This window comes from Lactuca saligna, chromosome 9, assembly GCF_052625555.1.
Source record: "Lactuca saligna cultivar CGN05327 chromosome 9, ASM5262555v1, whole genome shotgun sequence".
NCBI lineage: Eukaryota > Viridiplantae > Streptophyta > Magnoliopsida > Asterales > Asteraceae > Lactuca > Lactuca saligna.
The window spans coordinates 102,099,056-102,116,330 of NC_136425.1; positions in this window are offsets into that span (position 1 = coordinate 102,099,056).

The following is a 17,275-nucleotide window of genomic DNA, read 5'->3' on the forward strand; positions in this document are numbered from 1 at the left end:
TTCTCCCCAGTCGAACGATACACCTTTCTGTGTCATCATAGTGAGAGGCTTCGCAATCCGAGAAAAGTTTTGGATGAATCTACGGTAGTAGCCAGCGAGGCCTAGAAATTAACGAATTTCCGTAGGCGTCTTCGGTGCTGACCAGTAATCTTGGAGGGATCCACATGGATTCCTTCTTCACTAACCACGTGACCTAGGAATTCAACTCTTCGGATCCAAAACTCGTACTTAGAGAACTTCGCATATAACTTTTCGGATCGCATCGTTTCCAGTACTCGTCGTAAGTGATCCTGTGTTCTTCCTCGCTCCGAGAGTAAATGAGGATATCGTCAATGAAGACGATGACAAACTGATCCAGGTATGGACGACACACTCTATTCATCAAGTCCATGAATACTGCGGGGGTGTTAGTCAGTCCAAAGGGCATCACTACGAACTCAAAATGTCCGTAGCGGGTTCGGAAAGTTGTCTTCGGGACATCTTCCTCAAGTACCCGTAACTGATGATACCCAGATCTAAGGTCAATCTTGGAAAAGTAACTTGCTCCTTGTAGTTGATCAAACAGATCGTCGATGCGAGGGAGAGGGTAGCGACTTTTAACCGTGAGTTTATTGAGTTCTCTATAATCGATGCACATCCGAAACGATCCGTCCTTCTTCTTCACGAACAAGACCGGGGCTCCCCAAGGTGAGAAACTCGGTCTTATAAAGCCCTTGCTGAGCAGTTCGTTGAGTTGACCAGATAGTTCTTGCATTTCAGCGGGCGCTAGACGGTAGGGCGACTTAGCTACGGGGGTAGCTCCTGGAATTAGGTCGATTCTGAACTCAACCTGACGTTTGGGAGGTAGGCCAGGAAGATCCTCCGGGAAGACATCAGGGAAGTCGCATACCACGGGAATGTCTTTTGGATCTTTCGATTTCTGGTTAGTGTCGACGATGTGGGCAAGAAAGGCGTGATATTCCTTGCGTAAGTATTTTTGAGCCTGAATACTGGAGATGATACGAAGACTCGTACTCGGCTTATCTCCATATATCAATAGGGTTTCGTGATTCGGAAGATTCAGTCGAATGGCTTTGTCGGAACATAGGATATCAGCGCGATGGAGACTCAACCAATCCATACCAACAATGACATCGAAATTTTTGATTGAGACTGGCATAAGATCAATTGGAAATGATTGATCGTCTAACATGAAAGTGCAACCTATGTAGATTTCGCTAGAGCTTTCTGTTTTCCCATTAGCTATTTCTACGACGAATGTTTCTTTTAGTGGTCGAGGGGTTTGTTTGAGTAACTGTTTAAAGTTATGATTTACGAAGCTTCTTTTTGCACCACTATCAAATAAGACACAGGCATAGGAGTTGTTGAGAAGAAACGTACCCGTGACTACCGTGGGATCTGCTACTGCTTCATTGTGACCGATAGCGAGTAGCCTTCCAGTTACCCCAACATTTGTGATCTTTGGACAGTTTCTCTTAAAATGACCTGCCTCTCCGCAGCCATAACAAGTTGGGGTCACTCCCATACCAGGAACCTGCATGATAGGTTTGGGAGGGGCCTTACAAAACCGGACAGTATGGCCCTTTCGACCGCAGTTGGAACATTGCAGTTCACGGCAGCGGCCGTTGTGGTGGAAAGGGCACTTGGGACACTTGGGCAAGTTTCCACTGTAAGCTTTCGGCGGGGCTGGAGCAGCTGGAGTAGTCGGGTGGTGGCAGCATGGACCGCCACAATTTGCTGGTCTTTTGAGGAGGTTTGAGTTTTCTTGCCCTTCTTCTTATCCCATCGCTTCCTCTTTCTGTCAGATGAAGCGGGTGGTGCAGTGGTTGTTGTTGTTGCTGTTGCTGGAGTGGAGGAGATTTCGTGGTTGATCAGACTCTGGGCCAATTCCTTGGCGCTATCAAAAGTGGTAGGGCGTGAGGCTAGAACATTTCCTCGATACGGGGGTACTAAACCCCAGATGTACCGTTCAATTTTCTTGCTTTCCGAGGGGATCATATTGGGGCACATAGCCGCCAAGTCGCAAAACCTGGCCGTATAAGTCGTTATGTCGGTCCCCTTCATCTTGAGGTTCCAGAGTTCTTCCTCAAGTTTCTGGACTTCGCCTCTAGGGCAGTACTCCCCTCTCATGAGGTCTTTTAGAGTGTCCCAGCCCATAGCATTGGCTGTGACCAAGGAGAGTGAACTGACATGGCCGTTCCACCATGTCAAGGCCCTGTTAGTAAGGATAGCAGTGGCGAATTTGATTTTGCTCTCTTCGGGGCAAGAGCACATTTCAAATACAACTTCGGTTCTTTCGAACCATTGAGATAATGCCAGAATTCCTCCGGTACCGTCGAGGAAAGTAGGTTTACAGTTCATGAAATCCTTATAAGTGCATCCCTGCACCCTATGATGGACTTCACCGAACCTGGAGTTACCACCGCTCGCATCCCCAGAGTTCATTTGGGCCATGGCTGCTGTCACGGCCGCGGTCACCGCTGTTTGGAACAACACCGGGTCGATCTGCAGAGGAGGAGGTGGTGGAGTAGGGGTTTGAGTTTCGGGTCTTCCTCTGTTGGGACGCTTTCGTGGAGGCATCCTTTACTGGAAGAATCATAGAATGATAGCAATAGTAAGAGCCTATTGCGAATATAAATAGAGTGTTTCGTGGATTAAATCAACATGATCCAAGATCGGAATGAGAGTTATAGCAATAGAGAAATCAACTGCCTATATACTGGTATTAATGATGCAACACAAGTTCATGAAAATTGATCTAGCAGTAGGTCTTACATCATACCATAGAGAAAATGTTGGCAGTTTAGAGTTTTAACTAGAGTACTTTCAAGCTAGGAATGTTTACTGATAATAGACCTACGGAACATAGAGAGAAAAGGCTAATCCTTTAAACAAAAGATTGAGGTAACTAGACGTCTTCTACTAGCACCGGTTACTTGTTGGGCGAATCCTCAGATCTGCTAGCTGACGCATAACTTCTTGAAGGTGTCGATCATGAGTCCTTTGGCGTGCACGGAGTTCTCCAACTTCGACTCGGGATGCAGCCAGCTGATGCTGCAGAGCCTCGTTGGTCCTCCTTGTCCTGTCCATGGCTTCTTCGAGTTGGCAGATGTGAACCGTGTTGAGATTTGAGTTGGCATCCACTTCTACAACTCGACTTATAGCAGCTTGACCTTGCTCGACATTCCTGGAAATCCTTCGGATCATGATGGGCAGAACCCGATCTGCTGATCCTCCTTCGTTTATGTTGTAGAAACTTCGGTCTCCATTGTATTGCATGTGCTGACCCTGCTCCTCGCTCCATCTGTGCAAGGATATGGCCCACATAGGAGTGGGACCCTGAAATGTCAGACGGGGGTCGAGATTCGGAGCTCTAGGAGGTAGGTTATTAACTTTTGGCTCGGAGTCGGAGTTATCCGGAAAGCCTTCTGCTCGGTGGTCATCCAAAGGGATTGGGTGATTATCGTCCGACTCTTCGCTGAGCCATCCTCCATTACCCTGGTTTGGGGAGTACGGGTCGCCAGGAGGGTGGAAGCCAGCCATGATATCTATGCGAGAAAAGGGAAAAGAAGATTAATAGGCGCACTAACCTAAATTACTTATAAGATGGTCGTCACGAGTTAGACCAATACTTGCATAATGCATACTAATTACATGTGACTGGGGCAGGATAGTCCGTCGAATAAGTGACCCTAACTCTAAATCCACAACCAAACAAGGAACAGGAAGTAAAGCAAAGATCGCAGATTCTAAGTCTATAACGCTCTAGTCACATGTAACCGGAAAGTATCCATTTAGCAACTATTGCTCCATCAGTAACGACCCTTTTTAGTTCTCACAGATGTATGTTTTTAGAGGTACATAATACTCCTATAGTATTCTAATGTTGACGTTATTGTGGTAGTGTTGGTAAGTTTTAGACTTGTTGTAACACCACAACCAAGCTTAGGCACATGCTAGTCACTCCCAGGAAAACGTAGTTGATCAGGCTACATCCCCCGAAATGTGACTATATGTCTCTAAGACCAATTGTGCTATCCAACAATCTTAATACTTTTGTTTTGTTCTAGGATAATACCGACTTCTGCGTTTTATAGTGATGTGTGTATATACATATATATACTTAGTTAAATCCTTTAGATACTTAACAGTATATATTCTTGGTCAGAGTGTTTTAGTCCCGAAGTGTTTATAGTTCGTATATCTTTTATAGGTTGATATACTTGATTCACTATAAACAATGCTCTGACACCAATCTGTCACACCCCAAAACTGATAACGGCGGAACGCGTTTCGGGGTGGATGACGTAGTGTACGGTATCATCACAATTGTATAATAGTAAAAGCAAGAAACATACAACCATTTCATTTACATAGTGAGTGTATTTACAAGTGTGTTTTGTAATGTTTGACAAACACCAAAAGTAAACAAAAATAAGAGATGGGTCTTGCATGCTCCATCTTCTCCAAAAATGCTGCAGCTGTACCTGTCTATCTTTGACCTGAAGATACAAGTTATTTTGAAAGGAATATCAGCATAAAGTTGGTGAGTTCATAAGAGTTTAGTGTGAGTTCTTATATAAAAAGCATTAAACTCATTAGTATGAAAGCTTAGGTTTGTTGTCATGAGTAGTAGTAAAACCTAGAAAATCCTATATTTTCCAGAACTGATTAGTAAGTGATAACCTATATGAAATATGATATTTCCATCTTTGAAAACCATTTATCGTGGAAGTATAATAGTGACTCATCAATAAGTAAAGCAATATAGTGAGTTATACTTGAAGTAAATAATAGTGGTGCAGCTTCCTTTAGTATTAGATACTTATTTACTTCGGGATATTAACTTCATCTTTCGTTTAGTGTTTTAGTGCGGTTATAGTGTATTTCTTGTATGATACCAATAGTGTGAGTAATAGCGGACCCCCATGACCTTCCCAGTCATGTATAGTGTAGTGGAGTAAAGGCATCCCTAGGCCTGTGCGGCTCGGACTGAAATTATCAGTCGGGATGTAATAGCGTCTGCCCCATATAGATCTATACATATAGTGTCGTCTTCCTATCGGAAAACTTCGGGCGTAGTGTGTAGCGAATAGAGTATCTCGTAGTGGGTAAATGAGTTATATTATGATTTGTACTTTCTCTTGTGTTATAGTGGGGTAGTCTTTTGTATAACTTGTATTGTATTCTCTTATTAGTGTATAGTTTCATAATAGAGAGAATTATAGTAGTGTAGAGTAGTAGTTAAAACAAGAGATACAGCCTTAACTATACCTATTATAGTTAACTTAGTGTATATGGTTCTAGTCAAGTTAGTGATTTAGGCATCTACTGAAATAAGAAGTACTTGTAATCCATACTAATATACGAGATATATAACTAAGAAATCAATGACAGTCGGACGGATAACCACTACCCTAAGTCCACAATCAGACAAGAACAGGAAATAAGGCGAGCTATCGGTCCTAAGTCCTTCAAGTCTTACTTATATAAATATATCAGTGTGATTACATTTTTATGAAGAGATTTATTAATAAAAGTATTGTACAAAAGAGACATTTAAAACTTGTTTGTCCATTCAAAATAGTTTTGAAAACAAATGATTGATTTATAAGGCATAGTGATAAATCACATGTGATTTGAACTACAGGTAGTGAATCACATGTGATTAATTCTGTAATATGTAAAATTGTCTTGTATAACTTTCCAAAAACATGTATATTAAACTGTATCTCCCCCCTAAAACATATAAAACATTTGAAAGGTTCATTAAAGGGGTATGAACTCACCTGAATTTGCGTAAATCGGGTGAATCGGGTAAATCGGGTAAAAGTGTCGGTTGAGCGTTTTGTTCCAAAAAATGACTTGTACACCTTTTAGGACCCTAATGTCATATGAAAATATGTATTTTACAAGAAATTAATCATTTTATGCTTTCCGTTTAAGTATTGAGGCATTCTAGCATCAATACGGGGTTTTAGGGCCTAGAAGGGGTTCCCGGGAGTGGTATAAGGCTAAGAAGGATTTACGGAAGGGTCCATGAGCTCACTCCCTTGGATTTTACGGCCTAAAGGCCACTCCTTGGGAGTTTACGGCCGTAAGCCCCCCCCCTAGGCTTGGTCGTAAGCTCATGTGGTCTTCCAAATTGCATGATTAAGGCCTTGTTTCACTTCCTTACTTTAATGGTATGTGTCTTGGACCAATATGGAGAGATTAAACTCTTATTTTGTGACATTTTGGGGAGTTTACGGCCAAGACTTGTTCTTGGGCCGTAAACTTCATTTAATCCTTCAACATGGATGTTTAAATGGTACAACATGTTCTCATTCACCTTAGGTAAATTCTAGAAGGCCTTAAAATGAGTTTTGGGACAATTTGACATGAAAATTGGAGAGTTTACGGCCCAAGAATATCCTTGGCCATCAACTCTTCATTTGGCCTCAAAATGGGAAGTTTAATGGTACAACACACATCCAAGGGCCTTAGCTGAATTCCTTACATGCATTAGAGGAGTTTTGGGACTTGTTTGACACAAAAACTTGGGTGTTTACGGCCCAAGCTTAGCCTTGGCCATAAACTCCTCTTTTTTTCCTCAAATGATGTTGTTTTATTCATTTAAACCTTCCTTAGTGTCAAGTCTAAATTACCAAACACCTTAGATGAGTTTTTGGGACTTTAAACAAGGGTTTTTGGGGTGTTTAGGGTGTTTACGGCCTAAGCACAAGCTTGGGTCGTAAACTCCTTTTTAAGCTTCAATTCCTTGTGTTTTAGTGTCCAAACTCTCCTAGGTATATGTCTTAATTAGTCAATAAGCTTAAAGGAAGGAAAAATGAGGTCTTTTGCATTTTTTGGGGGTTTACGGCCTAAGGGGCTTCTTAGGCCGTAAACTCCTTTTTAGACCTTGTTTTCCCATGATTTTGGCCTCTAATTACAGTGAAGTATGTTTAGATTAAGATAGGGAATGAGTCCTTACGTTTGGAAGCCGGAAATTCGCGGATTTGGGGTCGATTTTGGGTCTAGAGAGAGAAAGTAGTGAGAGAGAGAAGTGAAGGTGTGGTAAAAGCGTTCAATTGTAGTGTTCATTTGTTTTTATATGTCTCGGGTATTGCACCCGATACACGGCTACCCGATGCTAAAGTTTAACGGGTTTAAAACTTTTTACCCGGGTGAAGTGGTTGAAAAATAATATAACTCCATTTAGTTAAACGGGGTTAACATTTAAAAGATATAGTTACTTATGATTATATCGGGACATATGAATAACTAGATATTTGTTTTATTGACGACTCCCAACCATTACCGAAAATAATATATAGTGACGCATTCCGTTAATGAAAGTAGGGTTTGTAACGACAATATATTTGGGGTTGTCACACTAACAGCTACATGGAATCTATGGCAGGACCTGAGTCTGCTAAATGGAAAGAGGCTATGGATAGCGAGATACAATACATGTATGACAATCAAGTTTGGAACTTGGTTGACAATGTACCAGGTCGTAAGACAGTAGGGTGCAAATGGATCTTAAAGAAGAAGACCGACATGGATGGTAATGTACACACTTATCAGGCACGACTGGTTGGAAAGGGTTATTCTCAAACTTCGGGAGATGATTATGATGAGACCTTTGAACCAGTGGCCTAGATTAAGTCTATTAGGGTTTCGTTAGCCATTGATGCATTTCATGACTATGAAATATGGCAAATGGATGTCAAAACCGCTTTCCTTAATGGAAAGTTGGTTAAGGATGTTTACATGGTTCAGCTAGAGGGTTTTGTAAGTACATAATACCCTAATAGGGTGTGTGTGAGCATGAAAAATCCATATATGGGTTGAAACAAGCACCTCGCAGATGGAATCTTTGCTTTGATGAGAAAGTCAAAGAGTTTGGCTTTTCGAGATGTGAAGATGAATCATGTATATACGTCAAGGATAGTAGGAGCATATTTAGATTTTTGGTACTGTATGTGGATGACATACTGCTCATAGGAAATGACATCCCAACCTCGCAGGAAGTGAAATCCTGGCTTGGGAAGTGTTTCGCTATGAAAGACCTAGGAGAAGCTGCCTATATCCTCAGGATAAAGATTTTGAGAAACATGTGTAAAAGACTAATTGGACTTAGTCAGAGTACCTACTTGGACAAAGTGTTGAAGAGGTTTAGTATGGAAAATTCCAAGAAAGGAGATTTAGCTATTCAGTGTAATGCCAGACTGAGTAAAACTCAGAGCCCGAGTACAGATGAAGAGATAGTTGAGATGAGTCGAGTCCCATATGTTTCCGTTATAGGCTCGATCATGTATGCTATGACTTGTACTCATCCTGATGTTGCTTTTGCTTTAAGCATGGTTAGTAGATATCATAGTAATCCTACCAAGGCTCACTGGACTGCATTAAAGAATATTCTCAAGTACCTGCGAAGGACTAAGGACTGGGTCCTTACCCTTGGTAGGAGTGATGAATTGAAAGTAGCAGGGTATAGTGATGCTAGCTTTCAGACTGATAGGGATAATTTTCACTCTCGGTCAGGTTAGGTCTTTACCCTAAATGGAGGGGCAATTACTTGGAAAAGTTCCAAGCAAGATACAGTGGCTGATTCCACTTGTGAATCAGAGTATATAGCAGCAAGTGAAGTAGCAAAGGAGGCTACATGTCTAAGGAACTTCATCGGAGACCTTAGAGTTGTACCAGCTATTAAGGAGCCCATGGAAATTTTGTGTTATAGTGAAAGTGCATTTGCCTTAGCAAAGGAACCAATGGATCAAGGGAGATCCAGGAACATCGACAGAAATTATCATTTCATTAGACATCGAATAGAAGAAGGAATTCTCGTGGCAAAGAGGGTATCATCAGATGAGAACCCAGCAGATCCCCTCACGAAGGGACTGAATAGGGTTAAGCATCTTCAACATGCTAGGAGCATAGGGCTAAGAGATGATATTAGTTTTAGAAGTTAGATAATTTTTGAAATATGTAAAATGTAATTGACATTTGATGATAAATAAAAGTTGTTATTTATGAGTAAACTGTTACTATCTCTTGTCAATCATTTACTAGTATTTCTTTTTGCATGTTTTGACTTCCAGAATAATTATGTTATGGTATATATATCATATTATTCAAATGCTCCACAGTCAATCATATGTTGGAAGTACATATGAATCAAGACTGTCATGGGTTAGTTTGTAGAGGTCCAAGATGTTGGACAAAGGGGGATACAACACTCATGAGTGCGCATAAATTCTGAGTATTGGATTGAACCCACACTCATTGGTATCACTTCATGGAATTTATCTCGAGTGATCGTGAGACGGTAATATCATATAAGTCTTCAAACCTAGACATATGATTTGTTACCTATGAGTTGGTTATGCATTAATTGTACGAAAACGCAGTGGTAACTCGATGTTATAAAATGTACCTTTGTGTGTAATTCAACAAGTAGTAGAGCAAACATATGAGTCGAAGTTTATCTATTCCTTATTGGATTAGAAGTGATATCTGTTCCCCTCGATGATTTTTTTTGACCCATGTACCGGGCCTGGTCAGAACTAAATTCATGTGTTCAATTAAGTTCTATGTCAAACAAATCGGAAATTGGGAAACAACTGCTAGACAATAGAAAGACATTGTTCCATGTGTTTTTCTGGCTGATATCTAGAACAGAGGATTATATGATCACTTATCTAAAATGGCACACCATCATCTTCCCAGTTCCGAGAGACCTTGAAAGAGCTACGATTGCTGATTGGTTCCTGAACTCACACTTGCAACTATAGTTATTAGACTTATCCAAGTGGGAGACTGTTGGATATAGTGTCTAAGTCCATAACTATATTTGGTATGTACTTGACCCGCCCAGCATGATCCATTTGGGTTGCATGGCATCATGCACTTGGATAGACTAAATGAGAGAAATAAGACACTTATGGTTTATTAATATATTATAAGTTCTAATATATTAATAATAAGAATAATAATAATTAGTTAGTATTGATCAATAATTAATTTAGAATTAATTATGTGATCAAAAGAAGACTAATTAAATATATGGGTTGATTGTGTCAATCATCCATAACTTATATAGTGGGCCAAGGCTCCATGGATTATCAAGTTGGGTTAAACCCATAAGATGCTCCATGGGGGTTACATAACCCATGGGTCATGGAAATGAAAGGTCATGACAATTAGGGTTTATATGGTGTAACCGTAATTGTAACATACTATATAAAGAAGCTATTCTTCACCATTTTTTGCCACTAGAGTGAAAAAAGAGGGCTAGCCGAAAATACTAAGTGTTCTTATTCTCTTAAGAGTTTATTCCAAGTGTACTTGGTGTTGTGTGAAGCATTTGAGGCATCACACTTGAGGTGCTAGGCTCACAAGGTTTCAAAGGAATCCAAGCTACAAAGAGGTATGTAGTTCTTACTAACTACTAGAATTAAAGATCCCAATGTATGCTAGATAGGATTATGAACCTTGGAAAATCATTTTGCATGTATCTTAATCAAACATAGATCCAATATTTCTAGGCTTGCATGTACACCATAGGAGTGTTAGAATGCTCAAAACCCAACAAATTCAACAAGTAGTAGAATAAGCATATGGGTCGAAAATTATTTTTTCCTTCTTGGATTAGAAGCGATATCTGGGCCCCTCAATGATTTTGTTTTGAATAATGTACCGAGCCCGGTCATAACCTAATTGATGTGTTCAATTTAGTTCTGTGTCAAACAAATCGGAAATCGTGAAACAAATTGCTGGACAATCAGTAAGACATGGTTCCATGTATTTGTCCGGCTGATATCTAGAACAGAGGATTATATGATCACTTATCTTAAATGACGTATCATCATCTAATTAGTTCCGAGAGATCTTGGAAGAGCTACAATTGCTAATTGGTTCCTGAAGTCAAAGTTGCAGTTATAATTATTTGACTTATCCAAGTGGCAGACTGTTGGATAAGGTGTCTAATCCATCACTATTTCTGGTATGTACTTGACCCGGTTGGCATGGTCCATTTGGTTTGCATGACATCATGCATTTGGATAAACTAAAATGAGAGAAATAACACTTATGGTTTATTAATATATTATAAGTTCTAATATATTAATAATATTATTTAATTAGTATTGATCAAGAATTAATCTATGATTAATTAACTGATCAAAAAGATAACTAATTAAATATATGGGTTGATTATGTAAATCATCCATAATTTGTATAGTGGGCTAAAGGCCCCATGGATTATCAAGTTAGGCTAACACCCATAGGATGCTCCATGGAGTTTAAACCCTTGGATCATGGAAATGAAGAGCCATGTTACATTATACTCCCCATTTTCGGCAACACTATATATACAAGAGGGCAAGGCCGAAATAGAAGTGTTCTTATTTCTCTCAAGTTTACTCCAAAAGCATTTGGTGTTGTGTGAAGCATTTGAGGCATCACACTTGGGGTGCTAGGCTCTCAAGGTTTTTCAAGGAATCAAACCATCATCAAGTTATGTAATTCTAGCCATCCTTTAATGTTAAAAGTTCCCCATGTATTCTAGATAAGATTATGAACCTTGGAAATCATATTTTTGCATGAATTTTAGACATACATAGATCCAAGGTTTATTAGGGTTGCATGTGATGGGTTATGAGCAAAACATCATTCCTATGCTATACATGCAAACCCTAATAGCTTTTGGGTCTAGTTTTTCTAATGAACATGTAATTGAATATCCAAAGCTATAAACCCTAGATCTAGCACACAATTAGTCATATTAACATAAGATTGGGATTTAGATCTTACCTTGATTGTTATGTAGCAATAACAATCTCAAATCCTCCTTTGTAATGGCTTTAGAAAGCTTAGAGTCACAAGTGTCACTCCTTTAATGGCTCACAAACACCATGAGCAAGAGGATGAAGAATGATAAGAGAGGAGGCACCCAAAAACGTGTAGAAACCCTAAGGAATTAGTTGGCCACGTTTTTGGTGCCCTAGGGGTCCTTAAATAGTGAGGCTATTACGGTTATCTAACAAGGAAACGTTAATTTGATTGCTTAGGCCCTAAGCAACCCATGGACTCCCTCCTTAAAGGCCTTGGACGATTTCTAATGGGTTTCCCCATAGAATTCGTCCACTCCATCCTCTATGAAGTCCATTAGCCTAATAATCAACTATCACATAATTGACAGTTCTAGTCCCCTTTAGTTAATTGATGTTTTTTAGCCACAAAATTAATTCTTATTATTTCTTGAATAATATTAATTAATTAATTCAACAATACGATTTCTCCTTTAATATATTATTCTCATAATATATTAATAAATCATAATTACTCCTCTCTCTCCATAATTCATCCTATCAAGTTGATTTGGTGAAGGCAACCCAAAAGGACCATGCACCATCGGGTCAAGTACATACCAAAATAGTTATGGACTTAGACACTAATCCAATAGTCTCCCACTTGGATAAGTCTAATAACTATTATGCGTATGACTTCAGATCCAGATCTGCAATCGTAGGTTTCGAAATATGCTATCAACTCTGATCTTATTAGAAGCATTCCTTTAGATAAGGGATCATATATTCCTCCATTCTAAATATTGTATAGACTGCGACATGGATTTAAATCATTCTCTCTATATTGTTTCCCGATTTCTAATTTATGATGACTGACAACAGACTACAATTGAACACATCAAATTAGTCCCGACTTGGCCAAGTGCTTAGGTGTCATCACTAAATATCGTGAGGCTCACATATATCGCTTTCATCCGACTTTGGATAAAAGGAACGGATAAACTTTGATTCAATGCTTGCTTGCACTCACTCACCGAATCACACACAACAATATGTTTTATGACACTAAGTTACTAGTGCATTTGCATATTATCAATGTATAACCAACTCGCAAGATACAACTCACACATCTCGGTTTCAAGAATATAAGATATTATCGTCTCACCAATCACTCGTGATAAAATCCATGAAGTTATCAAAGTGAGCGTGGGTTTAATCCAATGCTCAAATCATATTCATAAGAACTCGTGAACGTTGCAGCAAACATTTGATTATGTCTAATACACTTTAGACAATCCACACACCAATTCGCGAAAGTCTTCGTTCATACCTACTTCCAACATATCAATGACTATGGTCCGTTCGAATAATTTGATTGTTGTGAACCAATTTAATTATTCAGGAAGTCAAAACATGCAAAGTGAAACACAAGAATAATATTAATCCCATATGGCCCCAAACTCTGGGTATAAATAAAACATTTTATTTAATCACCATATTGATTACTCATTATTTGTTGTTTCGGGTAATCAACTTATTACTTGAATTATTACTACACTTGTCCCATGCTCTCAGCATGCACACAATGTTTACCTACGGTCCTTACTTTGTGAAATAGATCAACTGAACACATTTCCAATCATACTCATTTCACAACTCCCAATCCTTATCATAAGTATAAGAATATCAAATTCTTGTTACTTATTCTAGATTCTTACATTTTATGCAATGATTCTTTCGTAAAGTCATAGCTCAAAATCATCAAGACTTGGCTAATCTCTATCAGAAACAATTCTATAGTTATGATGTCTCTCACTCAAAGTACATTCCTTTGAACATCCTTCTTGCATAAAAGTTTCTAATCTACATATAGATTCTCAATATCCAACTCCCAATATGGAAACATTTCCATATTTTCCATATGACAATTCATTCTTAATAGAAGCTTATCTATTCATAATAATGTCGATATAGTCCATCCAATACCATACTTCCAACTACTCACAAGCAACCAATCCCCAGTGAGCTTCGGATCGTCCTTTGATAGTTATTTAATTATCTTAGTCAAAAACTGATTCTTGTACTTTTTCCCTCTTAATGCGCAAGACATTTGGAAAAATTTAGAATGGTCAAATTTTATAGCATATGTAATCGATCCTTTACCTGAAGCGTATGGGATACGATGCATAATGTCTTACATGCTATCTATCCTTGACTAAATTTATTAACATTCCACAACCTAATCCTTTAGATTTGAAATTAAGCATAATATTCTCTCCCTTAATTATATCAAAACAACTATTCAATCCTTACGACTTTGCAAAGTATAACTCTTGTTTTCTATAATTAATATTGCTAACTTGCAATACTTGACTTAATAATCATACAAGCACAACATTTATGCTCCCACTATCATGATGACTATTATCATATAAGCATAAAACTTATACTCCCACTAGCTTTGACATGTTTTAGAAAACAACGGAACTTCCAGAAAACAATACTTATTGAATTTCTGAAGTTCATATTCGTAATACCTAATGCTTTGATAATCCTTTATCTAAGCTTCTTAAACTTATACACCTTTGCCATAGATAGCTCATATGTGTGTTTAAACAATTTAGACTAATTGCCAAATCTCACAATTCGAATTATGGAAAGGGATACTGTTACCATAATTGAATTCGAGAATACAATTTTCACAGTCACTATCTTCTTAAAATATCTCTTAGTGAAAGCATTTCCTCACAGTCATTTTCATGAAGGAGGGAATCTTATGACATTTAGATTTTATGGTGTATGTGTTCCTATCCATGTGAATTTGTCAAAACCAAAGTTTGCGACAAATCCAAACTCATATGGATTGAACTTCCTCAATCTTGATTTCTTGCCTTATGGTAACACGAGTGCCCACCATGTCTTCCAAGTAGTTAAGCAGCTCACCCTTTCATATCAATGTACTTTTCATTTATCAATGTGCTTGCCTTTTATGCATTCAAATGAGAACTCATAGAACTCACATGCATAATTAACTCAATTGGAATGGCACAGAAACAAAATAATGTCAGCACCATAGGTCATAAACCTCAAGTCATGTGCTAGTGATGATTGATAAGTTTTATTCTTGATTTGTTCTTGAAATCTTTCAAGACCATTGAGACTCCCACTGACTCCTTGACATATAAGATTCTCTTGTTAATAAACATTTCTTAACAAACAAATATTCAAGAGTTAGTGTAGCTTTTATCAAGACAAAACACTTCACAAAATTGGTCCTAGTTGGTCTTTGTCTTATCCAAGATATCACAACTTTCCAATTTCAAATGTGCAAGAATAAGAAAACCTTTTCCAAATTCCATATTTGATGAATGTTATAAACCTTCTTGAGACTTGTCACTCAATTCACAATCTTAACTCTAAGACTTGATATTGGAACGAAGTATGATTGACTTCTTGATTTAACCATTTCTTCAATTCTTGATTCCTCTTCTCAGACATACAATTGCACTAAGACTCACTTAGAGGATCAATTGAGATATGGTTCTTAATCATTAAGACCTATCAATAAAACATAATAAAAAGTAATATGCCTTCTTCTTAGAATAGAGAAACTTTTATCTTTCTGCATACTTGATTCTTCTTATTCGTTCTGCTATTGATTTAAAACCTTTCAATCAACTTGGAATTACACTTAATCTCATAAGTATAATCATATTTACTTAACCTTAGTAAATCATAATGAATATCTTTGTTACTCTTGTGGTGGACTTGATCAACAGACAACCTTGTGTACTCGATCTCCTAGTCCTTCAGTTGACACTTTGTCAATGAATTAGTCTAATTTCTAAATATGAAATTTCTCATTCATCATGCAACCAAGTTGTATGATTCCAAGTTTCTGTCCAATTGAAACTTGGGCGATGAGAAACTTTTCCTATTTGGTAAATTTTTTGACCTTTCCACAAATAACATAATTAAGAATTAAATCCATTATTGCTAATAATAGAAACCTTCAAACATCAACTTTTCATACACGCCATTGCAAGGATAAATAAATAATATAAAATCAAATTTTATTTTATTGCAGAAAAATTTGTCCTTACAATGCAATTAAATTGAACATATTTCTTAGCAATCTATTCTAACTCCAAGTAGTAGCTAAAAATCTAATCTTCAAGCAATGCGATCGAAATTCATTTCTTCACGATTAGATTCAGCTCATTTCTTCCCTTAAGCTTCCTTTCTTTTCTTCGATACTACAAAACATCAAATGTAATCTTATCACATCATGTATTAAGAATCTAGAATAGGAACTTAAAACAGTTAGTTAACGGATTTTACCTAAAGTAGAGCCATACGTTTTGACTCTCCCATCTCTTAGATTTCTTAGGTAAATAGGGCAACTTCGTCTCCAATGCCCCTTCTGTTGGCAATAGAAGCAAATGGACTCTTTTGGAATGGCACAACGAACTATCTCAGAATCTACCTTTCCTGGATCTCCAATGTCATGATTTTCAATATCCATTAAAGTTTGGGAGTTTGATTCACCAAACAAATTTGCTCGACCAACTCGCCAAATCATTGTTGATTTAGTAGCTATAAGAAAATAAGTCAAATCAATGAGGGTCACGTCATGATCCATCATATAGTACTCTCTGACGAACTCACTATATGATTCAAGAAGCGAATGAAGAACCCAGTCAATAGCCAACTTACCTGAAATCTCGACACCCAACATCCTTAACCTATCAATGTGTGACTTTATCTCTAAGACGTGTACACATACAGGTTTTCCATGTTTACTTGCCAAAAGGGCTTGAGTGAGCTTGAACTTTCCAAGCCTTTGAACTTGTGGGTTAGGGAGAATAATTGGAGGAGGTGGAGGAAGTGAAGCATGATCTCTTATTCCTTGATCATATCGTGGAACATCATTTTCATTTGGAAAGCTTGTTCCATGGGATTTGGGAAGGCCATAGTTGTCATACTTTGACATCTACAAAACGGGAGAAAAATCAAGTTAAGTTGATTAGAATCCTCGATGTGACACCCAAATGAAACATCGAGGCTAGGATCCAACACAATACTCTACAACCTAGAAAAGGGATATCGTAATCCAGTTGCAGAATATTTGAAGGTAGGTAAATGACAATTTACCAATTCCCACCATGAAAAATGAAAAAGAAATTTAATTTTTAAATCTATTGAAAATTCCTAGATCTTATGAGATTCATTGAACTTTTCAATGACATGTTTAAATCTAGATATGCCCCTGGATTTGTGATTGGGATGCCGAGGATCACAAAACAGGGTGTGAAGAACCATGAAAACTTACATGGTGCCCCCAATGTTACAGTCACCTATTCGATGTGCTGGTTAACCACACACGCTCCACCGAACTATGACAAACAATGAGTCACCCTTTGCTACCTTTGCTTAGAACCATTTAGTGTGTCGGTTACCCACACACGCTCCACTAACGT